Consider the following 15,409-nt stretch of genomic DNA (forward strand, 5'->3'; position numbering starts at 1 on the left):
AAGTGTTGACATTATGGAATTCTTCAGGTTACAATCCTTCATTTTATTTTGTTTTATTTGATTTCTTTCATTTTCAGAATTGAAATGTCATGAGGATTAATTAAACAAAATAAAGAAAACAAACCAAAACACATTGACATTTCTGAAATTAAAAAATTTAATTTAGTTTTTCTGAACTAATCCAGCACAGTTATTTTCTGCCACTGAAATTTGTACATAAGTATCTCTTCCATAAATGCCCCAGCTTTGTAGTCCCTATTCCAGTTCCGGTACTAATTTTACGCTTATTTTCAAATTGGGACATTATAATGCAGCAGGATACTGGGCTGATCAGACACAGTTATATTTTTTCTTCATAAACATACATTTGATATTTCTAATATTTCTTTTTTCATGCTTTTTTTTCTACATGCAAGTGGGTGCACGAAGACATATTGCTACTTACATTGAAGTAGAAAGGCTCTAACATTTGTAGGCAACTGATCATGTATGTGAAAAAGTGTATGAGGGGTATGTAAACAAATGGAAAAAAATATTTGTCTTGCTATTCTTCTACATATTCTGTTATTCACAGCTGAATTCTGCACTGCACTACATATGATCTGTATCTCATGATAGGCACTGTCTTCTCTGTAGGAGAAGGGAGAATATGCACGAGTTACTTACAGTTACGAGTTACTTACCAGCCCAATTCAGGCTCTTAGGATCTGATCATCAGCATGAGACCTCAGGCTAAAGAAAGAGAAGAGATAACATCCCCTATTTCATTCAATTTATATCTAAACACTGTTTAATTGTGAGACAATAAGAGAACTCCATTTCTTTCAGGGGATCATCTAGAAGATTTACCTGCTCTGAATTCATTCTTATTTGGTTCTATCTTGTGGTGGGAATAGAAACAGAGGGGAAAAAGATAATCAGTATCTGAATATTATTTTCCAAACACAGTGTATTCTATCATGACAATATTCACTGAGAAAGAAAAAGGGAAGGGTAAAGGAAAGTAAAAGAGAGAGGAAATATGATTGGAAACATTGATTACAGTGAGATATTCAGATTCTTTTAATGACTGGTTATGTACCATTTCCACAGGCTTTTCAAACAAGCCAATAAGTGCCGTCATAAGTAATTATATTTTGTTGCAATTCATTAAACATTTTTCCCTCTGGAAAAAAAAAATTCATTACACAGAAAATAAAAAAAAATGCACAAGATCATCATTAAATAATATTAAAATAATATTAGAAAATACAGAAAATTATTTTTAAATAGATTCCAGATAATTCAATTAAAAAGACTCTCATTAGTATAATAGATAAATCCATGCATTTTTGTATTTACAGTGACTCATGTGTAACTTCTATCTTCTCTTCCAGAAGCTGTGACTTGTAAGATACTTTAGTGGGAATGGAATCCTAGTTGCAAAATTACTAAAGATGAAAGGGAGGGGAAAAAAGATGCATGAAAAAAAACCCAAAAACATTCAGCATCGTATATTAATTTTGAATAGTGACAGGAGACTTCTCAGGAGTGAAAGAAAAAGTTATTGTATTTCAGCCTATGAAGCCCTCAAGGTCTCACTTCTGTGCTCTCTTGATTCCACTTGGTTCCTCTTGAAGCTATACCTCCCTGAAGTGGTTATAAGTAAGACTAGCTTTAGAAAAAGCTGCATATCAAAATCCCCATTAAATCTCCTTCTAGAAATGGCAAAGATCCCAACAACACGAAAAAAAAGAACAAACAAAACAAAACAAATAACACAAATCCCACCAATTCTTATACTGAATTGTGGGATACAGATCCAGAGATACAGATATTCTGAAAGGCTTCACTGCTATTGTGAGCAATGAAACTCCTCCTATTTTCCCAGCACTTCCATTTTCCACAAGTGTTGTGCTGGCTTTTACCTACCCTGGATTAATTCTTTTTAGCTTGATGAAAATTTGAAATGCATATTCCAAGGAGCCATGATCTCAGCCATGATGAACAGAAGTGGTATGGGAGAATCATCCCCCTTGAAATCATGGAAATTCTGTCCCTCTCCCCACCAGACTTCCTTTCCTTCACTGAATAAATTCAACTTATTCTGATATCAGTGAACTGAGTGAACCCAAGAGAGAGAAATCTTATTACTTCAGTCCAATTAGGTAAATGTCAAAGCACGAATCTCCTTGAATGAAAAATGACCCCTTTAAAAAATTTACAGAGTTCTTTGTTTTTTAAAAAGACAAACAATTCTCTTGGGTTTCTCCACCTTTATTTTTGTTCAGTTTCTGAAAAATGGAATATATTTTCTTTAGAAAAGAGAAAATAAAAGGTAATTAACTCTACTGAATTCTTAAGACTGTCTCTTCAAGTTGTTATAGTATGTACACATATATCCATAAAGTATGATTGAACACTATATTTCAGGTTTATATTTAAAAGAAGTCAATAAATATCATGTTATAATTGGCTGATCAGCAAGCAAGCTTTAAATTATATATATATATTTTAATTCCAAATTTATTATGCTCTTACCTCTAAGCAAACACCTAATTTAAGCTCCATGTTTTGGATGGATTAAACTCCTATTTTAAATTATGATAAAGGCAGTGAAAGAAAATACCCCAAACAGGTTAACTGTATTTTTGTTCTTGTTTTCTCTGTAAAAACTCATTCCTTTTTTTTTATTTAGTAGAGAATAAAAATTGACTCAACAACTCCAAACCTCCTGAAAATTTTGCTCAGGTGGTGAGTAGAGTTATTCTGCTGATCTCTCCCATTTAGCTGAGGTTCTTCTCTGGAGGAAATAACATGTTCTGTGAGATCAGGAAAGAGCTAACAGAGGTAAAAGATTTCCTTCGTAGATGGTGGTCCAAATTATTTCATCTCTATGTTAATATCAAAAAGCCTGCTGATCATTAAAAGGTGCCTACACAAAGAGAAGCAGAGACTGTTGATCACATGAGAACATTGTACTGGGAATAAGTTTGTGCTTTCTTCTGAGTTAGAAATTTTTTCTCATAATTGTGTGATTTAGCCTTCATTAGACTACTTTTTTTAGGTGCAGCCTGTACAAGCTTTAGCTTTTTCCTTATAGCCACATACCAAGTCTTCACCTCTTCAAAAACCTGGCCACTGTTCTGCCCAGCCATCTTCATCAGCTCTTCAACAAGCATTTCCAAGGAATTTCCATTTTTGTTTGCTTTCTGTGGCTCAGTTATGTTTGTTTCACATGACACATCTTGCTTAGATTATATCCTGTGACAAGATCCAGCATTTTCAGTAAATGAGGATATCCTCATTTCAGTAAATGAGGATGCTGACAGGACATCTGCCAGCAATAGGTTTGGCCCTTTCTTTCATCTGTGTCTAGTTAATTCTGCTTTGGTGAATGAACTATCACCTCTTCTTTATCAGTAGAAAGTCAGTGAGAAATGTAGTTCATAAAAAGCATTTTTTTTCCAGGTGGTAGATGGCAACATATTTCTAAATTCCAATTACACTTTTTCAGTTTCCACAAAGCTTAGGAGAATGTCCGTCTCCTCTTCACATTCTTCTGTTTGCTCTACCTCAGTCTGTACAGAGCTGATGTCAGACCATGAATGAAGAGTAAGAAGTAACCATTCTCACTAAACACCAGCTCTCACCAAACATTCCTGTTTCTTAAAACAAGCAAACAAAAAATGAAGTTTGATAAAATGTGCAGAAGATATGAATATGTGATCTTAGTTAATTTTGATTCCCTTACTCAAATCTAATGTCAAGATTTAGACATAAGTTTTTTCTAGCACAGACAAAAAATACCTGAGGTAAGACCAGCAGAAATAAATCTCTGTCAGCTTGGTTTTGATAATTTCATGAATAATTAAATAATGTGTACTAGAAACACAGTGTTGTCAAGGAACCTTTAGCTGTATAACATTATGTTTGCCTTGATGTGAGAAAAAATATTAGCTGATCTATCTACATCTTAAAGCCAAAAGTGTTTATAAGTTGATAAACTGTATTCATTTCCAGCCTGATACTGAAATTATGTTACTTATACTTAAGTCATTAGTATGAGATAATCTTCAAGAAGTTTTCAGGAAATCATCCTCAAAAGACTCACAAGTGATTCTTGTGGGCATGACAGGTGGACAGTTTTCCTGTAGTACTTCAAGCCCATTCAATTCAAGTTTTAAAATCTGTGATATTAGGGGTGCTTGTGTTTGTTTGATAGAAGTCAATTTGACTTTGACATCTACATGTAAATAAATAAAACAGGGATTCCACAATAGCCAAGGCACCAGACTTCACATCTGCATCAACCAGAACTGTTCTCTTTGCAGACCATGATCTCACCCAGTTGTTTGACAGCATTATCCATTCTAGAGTCACATTTCCTCATTTGCCATATCTTGTGTTCTGCTCATGAAATTTCTGAACATCTGACTAAGATCTCCATAGTTGTCCATAACGTATTTTATTACCAAAAAAAAAATAAAATTATGCAACAGGAGTACAGAAAAGAAATTTTCCAGCTCCACATAGAAATTTTCTGAGACTGTATGAGGAATAAAAAAAAGGGAGAGAGATTTTTCTTGAGGTTGGTGGCTTGGAGCTTTTTTTTTAGTTTTAGTTTTATCATTACCAGGACCCATTATGTCTTAAAAAATATATTCTCTTTTTTTTTTCCTATTTAGGAGTGCTCAGAAATCTTCTTGTCCTGGAGTTATAACTGATGTAGGACTAGGTTCTAAATTATCCCACCATAAACATGCCTTTCATAATAATTGCTGAAGTTTTACTGCAATACATAGTTCTTGTTTTCTCACCAAATATCCTCATTTTTTTAAAGGCACAATGAATATTTGAATTAATCCTCAAAATTTACTAAACTGACTTAAGATGTCTATGGAAAATTATTACCTGTTGCATAGTTATTCCACAATATTTTTAGGTGATTTTTGTGGGTTTTTTAAATTGTATTAATTTTTATTATATTTTTTCATTTGACTATGAAACCCCAACACTAGCTAGTAGATAAAATTCAATTTTCACAGAGAGTTATAACAAAAGCAAGAACATTCATTTAATGTCCCTAAAAACATGTAAGGAAATAAACCAATATGTTGGGCATATTTTTTTTAACTCAGTGTGAAGATTGTATGATTCTTGAAACTAAATAATTTGGTGGAAAAGAAATGGCCAGAGGGCAAAACCCAGACCATAGAAACTCTCTTCTTTGACTAACTTTTGTGACTGCTCTAAATTGACCACTTTTTTCCCTGACTAATCTCTAAACAGAAGGCATATCCCTTTCACTTGCAAAATGCTCTCACACAAAATAAATTACCTTCCCACCACCCTGGTTACTTGCCAGAGAGTACTTTATTTTTCCACTAGGAAGAAGAAAATCAGCTTGTATTTTGCTTGCTAGAGCCTTCTGCATTTTAATTCTGGACTCTGAATGAACATCAGAGAGGCTTTATGATGTTTTGCACAAAAGTGCCTGTGTTCATAGTTTTACTCAGGGCACCCAAAATAGCATGCAGTAAGCAGTGTCATACTGTGAGTTTTCAAAAGTAAAAGCAGAACTGACTTATACTGGCAGGAAGCTGTAACTCCTAGAGTTTTCTGAGGATTTGTGAAGTAAAGCAGGACTGCTTACTTCTCTGCATCCCATGTTTCATCCAACTTTTGCAACATCCATTCCTTTATTCCTCTAGAAGGCCCTGAAATTACACAGGTAAGATATGTCTCTACTTTTTTATTTTATTTACATTATTCTAAAATCAAACTTGAAACATTTATCTGGGTGTCTCCAGTGCAAAAGGCACAAAAGGCAAAGACAAACCCAGAAGTCCCCGAAAATCTCTAGAGAGGTCTGCTTTTGCTTCTTCAGAGTCCACTAACTTCTGTATCTGTGAAATTCCAAATTTCTAAATTAGATTTACCAGAAGAAATATTCACTATGCTTGTTTTGTGTTCAAATTACAAATCCATGTTTTGCAAGACCCTCAGCTCTGACAGAGTGCTTATGGCTGTTTCAGCTGCACTTTTATTGTCATGAATGTGTGCCAGCAATTTCTGAGGGTGACATCAAGAGTGAAAATTTTCCTGTTTAAAGGACAATAGGAAATACTCCTTGTCTTGTTACTCTGCAGAGGCGGAAATATTTTTTCTTGTTTTCATTCACATTTTTGTTTCCATTTCTCTTTATAATCTCCGAGCCAGAAACTGCAATGTTTTTCAGACCACAGAAAATGTGTGCCTCTACTTTTGTCAGATCTTGTGTGTGAAATGGCAATTTCTTGATATGAGTTTTTCAAAGAACAGCGCATTCCATACACTGGCAAAATATTTACATTGCATGTTTCTTTTGTAACACTTCTATTGAGAGGTATAGTTAAAATTTATTTTTAAAGCTCAGACTTTTCAAATAGACTGTAGCCAAAAAGCATCCAGTAGAATATAGCCCAGAGACATTTAATACTTGTTGATTTGTTATTAAAATACTGAGTGTCAACTTCTTCATTTCTGCAAATTATTTTGCTATGAAACTGGTGGGAATTACACAGCTTTTGGATTATAATATTATTTTTAATAGACTGTTACTTAGAATCAGTTGTGGTTGCAAAAGCACCTCAGATATACTGCTTTTATTTATACCTGGATGAATGAGCACTATGGTGCAAAAATTGGTCTATGGATTCAGTTTTAGGACTTATGAAGATATATTTCAATATTCAGCATTTTTCTGTTGGAGGTGTTGAACCAAGCATTTCCATGAAATGAATGTAGGGCTGAACTGGAGTTCAGATTTTTGCATTTTTACAGACTAAAAAATGCATCAGTGAAAGAGCTAGACAACAAAAATCTATTCTTGGACTTATTTTTAGGTAGTGGAGAGAGGATGAGAGAGGGCTTTGTTCACAAAATACTCTAAGAAAAGTAGTTTAAAATTAAAGAACAAAGGCACAAATCTACTAGAGAAAGCCACACATAATTAGAAGTAAAATTTAACTTCTTTTATCCAGTGTAAGGTAATCTATGCAATTATAAGGCACACTTTATATTCAAAACTGAAAAATTCATAGTATCCTTTATAGTTCTTTCATATGTCAGAATGTTTTACAATTACTGATATGAAGTAATTTTCAGACTGTATCAGAACAATTTGATACTGAAAAAAGAAAACTATTTATTATATGTTATACAGGCATATTTTAATGATGTCTGTGGTTTAGTCTACTTGTTGCTTTGCATCATTGTTCATTGGTTTATTTGATTTAATACTTTATATGTATATACTTTTGGATGAAATTTCCATTGCATAGTCTTTGCATCATGTTTTCTAAAACAATCCTTGGAATCTTCTTGTTTAGCTTAATCAGAAATATTTGGCTATTTTTCAAATGAGTTTAATTTATAAGATAGTTTTGCCAGCAGATTTAACAATACAATAGATAATACTGATTTAAAATATTAGATCCTTTTTAGGTAAAAAACATTATTTTCCTTTTACTTTGTAAGTCACAGGCAATAGAGATAGGTTCCACCACAGTCCCTTAACTTTTTTTCAATTTCAACTGTGTTCCAGCCCCTTTGATGCTAAAGGGAGTGAGATGTGTCACAATGGTTTTCCTATCTGTCCTTCCAATTTTCTTTATCCAAAAACACATTCGTTTCTGCAAATGGATGAATCAGAGGTCAGGAGAGTGTCTTTTGGTCATCTCAGCTATCCTGGTTATCCTGGTTATCCATGACGGACCCTGCTAAGCAGACATGGTACACATCCATTACAGAGGAGGCTGATGTGGCTCAGGACCACATGGGACAGAGCAGGGGACATAATTCTGCTTTGGGTACACGTGTCAAGGTCTCTTCTCTGCATGTGCATTGCCTGCAGCACAGAAGAAATTGCAGTTGCTGCTGCTAACAAGATGTAACTGCTAACAATGTTTGCAAAAGAACATTTCTCCCAGGCTTTCTATTAGAGACACAAACATAGCAAAGACCTTGGTATTAAATTAGAATCTTTCAGTCTCAGGCCACTGACCTAACTGTTAAAGCAAACTCCTTTTAAGAAAACATAATTAAGGAAAAAAGGATATTTAATTACAATAAAATCATTAAAAAAAAAAAAAGAAAGGAAAGTAAAACCTCAGTAAAAGACTTTGTATCTCCAAATACAGTACTGGAATTAAAAATACGATGCCTAAAGATTGCTAAGATTATCTTGAGGGAGAACTCTACTACATGCACTCTGATACAATGTTCAATTTGTGGAGGGACAACTCTTTTTTACGTTGGCACTGTATGTAATTTTTTTATAACTAGGGAACGACAGTTGTTACAACTTTAAAACCGTTAACTAAACATTAGAGGAAACGGAAGATGTCATTGAACATTTCACTTTTCACACATCATTTTGACACCTTGGAAGCCAAAAGACACTCTGGTAGCATAAATTATAAAATATGAGTAACAAATAAATAACTGAATTGTGTGACTGAATATTATCTTCAGTATTTAATGTGATTAAAATCTAACCAGGTCTGCAAAATAGGTCTACAAAATCTTCCAGTATTTTACAGATCTTTTAGACAGTCTTGAATAAAGCAGAAAATTAAAGTTCTTGAAGTTTTGTTTTGCTTAAAAATTTTTGGTTAAAGACTAGGTTTACAAGCATATTAAGCAATAATAGATCATATTGTTATGTTAAAAATATTTCAAATGCCCTGTGCTCATTGCCATGCAGCATAAAGAAGGTTTGAAGCTTTTCATTGTTAACATTTGGATGGTTTAGTCAAAGTGATGAGTTTTCTCTAACTACCAAGATTACAAAAATAAAACGGGATTTAAAGAGACAATGCCTGTTAAATGTAAAGACTGTGGTTACTCAGACCTTTCCCTATAGAGAACCTTTTCAGAATGGTGAGTAGGATATACACCTTCCATCTTTGCTAAAAAATCAGAAAAAAATGATGCATTCAGTTACTGCCCAGTTCAACTTTGAACGGCTGATTTCTCACTCCTCCATGAGATGCAGATAGTTGTTGGAGAATATTAAGGTCATTGTTGGTGCTGTTTTTATGTGTCACTGTGATGTATATTGACTAGGCCAAAATTTACCCTTAACAATTATTCCCAGTAGTAGAAGAGCTAGAATGATTTATGTTGCTTTATATCTCATGAGATACTCCTGGAAAATAAAAAGATGTTTCCAGACAAATTAAGACGACAACTAGTCTTACAGAACGAAAATGTGGTAAGTGTATTGGTTTTCCCCTAACATCAAATTTAACATATAAATTGAATTGGTTTCAAATGCCAGGTCATTAGATAGCTGGCATACATGGCTATTTTCATAAAAGACTGACCCAGAAAATGTATAAATAGCATTTGGAAATGTCACATAGAGATAAACTGTGATGATTGCTTGGCTTTTCATATGCACTCTTTCAGGGGTGTACAAATGTTACAAGATTAGGTCCATTTTCTGGGGCCTCACTTATAATTTTCTTCTACTCGATTCTTTATCTCAACTCTTTTGTTAAGCGATCATATTAAGAAAAATTTTTTTTCCACTTCAAGATAACAGGAAAACAGACCCTATACTCAAAGACTGTCGCAGCATAAGGCCAGTTTCACAGTGTGCAGAATAAATGGGCCAAGTTACCTGGAAATTTTAATCAGAGCTATATGAAATATTATGAGTGACACTACCGCTCTGGCCTGCAGCCTGGGGCAGGGGCAGTGATGCTGCTCTCCAGGAAGGAGTCTGGGCAGGTCAGCAGAGCAATCTCCACCTCATGGTGCACAGCACTGGATGGGTCTCTCTGATTCCCTCTTTGAGTCCCCCCACATGCACACACAGAGTTTCTCTCCTCACATCCTGTGGGGCGCCTTCCCCGTGTAACTCTCTGAGCAGCCCCAGCCCCATCAGCTGCTGGTCCCACGGGTGGATATCTGCAGGGATTCCCCATTCCAGCACTCAGCACGCTGCCCCAGCCCATGTGGCTCTGACCGGGCTTTTCAGAGCTTTTCTGCTCTGCTGGTGGCTCCTGCAGAGCAGCACCACAAACTGCTTACACTGGGAGCCTGAGCCACCCTCAGGGGACAGTCCAAGACTGGATCATGAAGGATCCTCACCTGAGGGGCAGAGCTAGTTCCACCACCACCATCTGAAGGACCCTGACATGTAACTTAGCAACCCCGTGCTCTCATCAACCCAGTACTAACCAAAAAAAAAAGTTTCCATTACATTGAGTCCTTAAAGTGCAAACCTGAGATTAATTAACCAAATCCCCTCCAAATAAGTAAAAATTAAAAAAATAAATTATTTTCAGCAGACAATATTGCTTATTTCCCTCCAAAATGAAATTATTGTCTCAGAAAAGAAGAAAATTTAAAGCAAGAGCTTACTCCCAAATTTAGTGTAAACAAGCACAGTATTGTTTCATGCATGAAACATTCAAAGAAACTCTGAAATAAAAATTTATATTCACATTTGCCACCTATATTACACAAACTGCAAAAGTAAATAATTCAGAGATGTGAATAACTGTTGTCATAAATAATGGATTTTTGCTTTTTCCTCCATTGGGTTTTTGTAGTGTAGATTGCCTGTTTATTCCTTTTTTTCCTTTCTTTTCTTTTTTTTTTTTTTCCTGATAGATAGCCTCTTCAGAATAATAGCTGATTTCCAAGTGGAGACATACTGCTTAAGTCTGAACTACTAGAAACTGATTCAGCCTATTTTGTTTCAAATGAAAACTAGACAGTGCAGCAAAAACTGTTGCATCATAAAAATGATAGAGTATATTCCTGAGTATTACTAATCATAAATGTCAAAGGGAGTAAAAAGCACACTATTTCAGGAGAATATCAGAAGATAAATTCTCTTGGAACTATTTCAGTGGCCTTCCACAAGAAACAACTTTAGATTTCTAGGTATTCATAATTGTTGCCTGTCGGATTTCTTTTTTTATGTCTGGCTATGTTGGAGCAATGTTCACTGTAGCCACACCAGGGAAATGAGGTGATCCATGGGCTGATATAGCAGAACTGATTGGAGAATGAATTTATGCCAGTGAAAGACTGCACTCATATTTACCTCTAATGCATGAAAAATGAGATAATCTATATGCTTGTGTGACAAAATCACTATAAAGTGAGGTAATAAGACTTTATTTTGTTTTGATATTTTTTCATATCCTAAAGAGATATTCTTTTTTTTTCATTCTACATGAGGTAGTGGTTAGGATTTATATGTTAATATGATACCACAATGCTATGACATTATGATATATTGATCATAAATCTTAGTAATCATATGGAGAAAAAGCATTCTGGCAATCAGCTGCATTAAGGAGGGATTAAATATGTGAGAAAAAGTTTTCTGAAGTTTTTAGTTTATCTTTTTTAAAAATATACTGGAAAAAAAGAAGAAATATCAACTTCTTTGGATAACGTTATTCCTTTTCTTCAATCTAGAAAAATATGAGTTAAAAATAAGGGCTTATCTTATAATTCAAAGTAGTTTGTACCAAGAAGATAAAAAGCATATTAGTTAAGAATTTTAAACACTATTTTAAACTAGTTTATCTATGAAACATCTTTGTTCAGGTTCAATTTCCTTTACTGGAATCATCTTTCACTACCTGAAAGGAAAACATTCCTAATAGAGGAACATGTGAGCTGCCTGTAGATGCCTTTAAGTAACTTATTACATTAGGTTAATTGCCAAGATTCTCTCTGGACAGAAGGGTGGTGGTTTAGACTCAGTGTACTGCTTGCCTTTCTTACAACGCTGTAAAGCACACATACTTTTCTCTTTCCATTGATTATTTAGGGAGGCTGCACTGGATGTTACATTAAGTCACTAACTTTCAGGTGTTTACATTATAAATGCCATCTCAAAAAAACATGAGAGCCTCAGGCTCTGTATTATTAAATGCAAAAATGTTATTTTTGCCATAAAGAGTAAACACTCACATGAAAAAAATTAGATAAACTCTTGGGTTATCACCAGGCCTATAATATCTATAAGTTCACAATAAACACTGTAATATTTCATCTTGTAATAACTATTTTTCCAATAAAATAAGTTTATTCCATATTATGTTCCATTCTTCTGGTGATAAAATTAATTTTATACCTCATTTGGCAGCTGTATTTAGCAGACAATGTTTCTAGGAGAAGAAATAATTTCCACAAATAATACTAATAAAGGTAAAGTAATAAAATAATGAAAAGGTAACAAGGAAAGATAAAAAGAGGGGGGAAAGGCAAAATGAAACATTTTGGACAGTGTAGCTTTGGCCAAGGCTCTGCTAGATCTTGTTAAAATGACAGTGGGTACCAAAGAGAGGCATGGGATGTTTTTCACTCAGCAGAAACTGTGAATAAGTTTGATTTAACTGAGGCTGAGAGGCTGCAAATTGATTTCTTGATTCATTTAGGACACAGTCAGGGGCAGCATGTAGAACACCCTAGAGAGAAGAGGACAGCATTATTGTTTCCTTCCTTAATAGGTGTAAAAGGTTGGAACTCTGTCAAGTGGCAGCAAGTTCATCTGTGTAAAAGACACTGCGAGGTATTTGCCCATCAGACACATCGATTGCTCGATGCGAGGCTGAACTATGGGTGACAGAGCTGGGGGAAGGAGATAGCCGCGGATAACCGGGCATAACCGGGATAACCCGGGATAACCGGGGATAACCGGGATGCGGAGCCAGCCCAGCCCTGCTGCCCGTCCCACAGCCGAGCTCAGGCACTCAGCCCGCAGCAGCGCTGCTGACAAACCACGGGGAAGGGGCTCAGCAGTCATGACCTTCTCTCTCTTGCCTGGCACTGCTTTGTGAGCTTAAGAATTAGTTAAAGGTTAGTTTGAAATTACTTCACAATTAATGAAAGCTCAGGCAAATTAAAAAAGAAAACAAAATAAAATTTAAATTTGTTTGTTCTCACATCTCTCTCTCAAGAGAGGACATTAATTTGAAGAAAGCAAGTTTTGAAAATCTGAGATGCTAAACTACATGGTGTTCGTATAGAAAACCCATGATTTTTATTTTTGAATACCAAGATATTTATAAAACAATGGTCATAATATGCCATTGAAACAATTTACTGTATTTAAAAGTATTAATTCAAGGATCTGGCATTGAAGACACAAATCTTAAAGATTTTAAGAGGGCATACTCAACAGTAATTTTTTAGGTATTTATGTCTACCCCATTAGGCAGCTAATTATTGATACATAATGATAGTTTACCACTATTTACCATTAAAAAAATAACTGCATATAAATGTATAAAAGAAAAGCAAATTGATAGCATTTCCATTAAATCACATACAAGCTCCTCAGTTTACAAAGATAAATTGGAGTTGGTTTTGGGGTTTTAAGGGCTACAATCCGTATGTACAGAAACAGTCCAACACAGATCTAATGGTGTGCTAAAAAACATCACTTCTATTGTTGGAAGCTATTTTCTGCTTTGAACTTCTAAACTACTTATAAAAACTAGAATATTTCTGTATAGATGTTTATATGTTCATGTTTTGTTTTCCAATAGTTATAATGCACTCTAATTCTCCCATTTCTACATCTGTGATAAAGAAAACAGGCTACAATTACAGAAGGGGAATTTTTTGGCATGGGTTCAGATTAGTTTGCCATTTTCTGATTGCAATAAACACAACTTATAGAGCTCAATTTATTCCATTGAATTCAACCTAGTTGAAGACCTCTTTCTATAAAGTAAATCAGGAAGGATCTTGGTTATCACATGGATAAAGGACTTAAACTCCAAGTACTTTCTACTTTGTGACACTTAGGAAAATGTGCTAAAATATTTTAAAAATATATTATCTTGAAATAATAATTTTCTTTCAGTTCTTTTGATCCCTCTGCTTCCTCAGCAGAAATAAATCCCATAGTTTCGGTGATATTGTACAGGCTTTCTGGAGAGGAATGAACATTTGGATTTATATGTAGTGATGCTGGAAGTATTTCTTAGACCTTGTATTAAAATGCTCAACAAACTCAACACTGTATAGGAAAAAGTCCTGTGACAAGAGATTAACCTTAGCCTTGAAAAGAAACCATCTTTATGAAGGAGTTGAAGCTGTAAAACATGCTCTAAGCATGACAGTCACTCTCCTACCTTATCAGCACTTTCTTCCTTCAAACCTTCTCTTCTGTTGTACAAGTAGTAAATAAACTGGCAAAAAAAAAAGCTTTTTAGTTTGTTTTGTTTTGCTTTTTTTTTTAATCGTTTTTTCAACACAAAGCATACAATTTCTCCGCTCAAAGTACAAGAGGGGCTGACCAGGGACATCAAAAGTAATAAGAGAGGGAAAAGGCAGACTTCTGAAAACAGCTGTTAAACTATAAGCTATAAACTGCAAACTATTCTTTAAGAAGATTGCAGAAGAGCAGCATAGTCCTCTGTTGGGATAAATAGGGAACTCTTACAATTCATTTACCATTAAGCACAATTCCCCCCCCTGAATTCTTAATATAGAACAATGTTCTACTGAGAACCAGTGGAAGTGCTCTTCAAGGTGAAGTGCTTTCATTACAGATGAATTATGTGCCCTGTATATTGAATCAGTTGCTGTTTCCACAAAGATTATAAATCCAAATAGACTGTACTGAAAGAATCCTGATAATAGAACATATTTTACTTTAAGGTTACCTTTTCACAAAGCCTACTGAGTCTCTACTTGATCCTAGCTGCAAATAGTTCAGCATCCAGTTTGACACCAGCATTTGAAAAAAAATCAAGTGGTGTGATCCACACAAAAAATGCCCGCCCTCTTTTTCTCCTTATATGAACTAACTGGATTTTTATGAGTTTTTTTTTTTTCCCTGCTTGTTCTTTTCCACAGAGAAAAATAATCTATTGAAAAATTTCAGATAATTTGATTTATTTGGAAACTTTCAACTTTGAAATAGCTCAGAGTTCAATTATTTTCTCAAGGTAAAACATTTTGTTCAAGCATATTTCAATTTTAAGGTATAGTACTTCCATATTATCTTACTTTAAATATTGCTGTTTGCATTCTGCAAAACTCATTGGATATCAAGTGAAGGAAATGGCAAGACATCCCAAAAGACAAGTTCAGATGATCTAAAATCCTTTATCTATTCCCTGGTCTTGCTGGCATGTTGCCTCTTTTCTCTTGGAGGTTGTGTGTGAGTGCTTCATACATTTGTCTCCTTTAGTTTTACCTAATCCTTCCTGACACTTTTTGAGCAATGAGTAGAATCAACATACTAGATTTATTCATTACTCTACAGAGTAGAGCTTATTTTAATGTTCTACTAAGAAAACTTGAAACCCTTGTATTTATTTGTTTGGAAAATGACACTTTATATGCAGCGGGGATTTTTTGTTTTGTTTTCACATTGCTATGCTGGCTCTCCTAGCAT

At 34.6% G+C, this 15,409-nt stretch overlaps 1 protein-coding gene across 5 annotated transcripts in view; it reads left to right on the forward strand.

The window, feature by feature from the left end:
* Positions 1-15,409, forward strand: part of CDH19 (cadherin 19) — a 115,784-nt gene that overhangs the window by 41,842 nt on the left and 58,533 nt on the right. The window contains exon 1 of one of the 5 annotated variants that reach the window (XM_064705770.1): positions 5,533-5,713. The exons of the other annotated variants lie outside the window; for them this stretch is intronic. The gene's annotated coding sequence lies outside the window, so the exon portion shown is untranslated. Of the gene's footprint in view, positions 1-5,532; positions 5,714-15,409 lie in introns of those variants that run through there. 5 annotated transcript variants of the gene reach the window in all.

This window comes from Zonotrichia leucophrys, chromosome 2 (genome assembly GCF_028769735.1).
Source record: "Zonotrichia leucophrys gambelii isolate GWCS_2022_RI chromosome 2, RI_Zleu_2.0, whole genome shotgun sequence".
NCBI lineage: Eukaryota > Metazoa > Chordata > Aves > Passeriformes > Passerellidae > Zonotrichia > Zonotrichia leucophrys.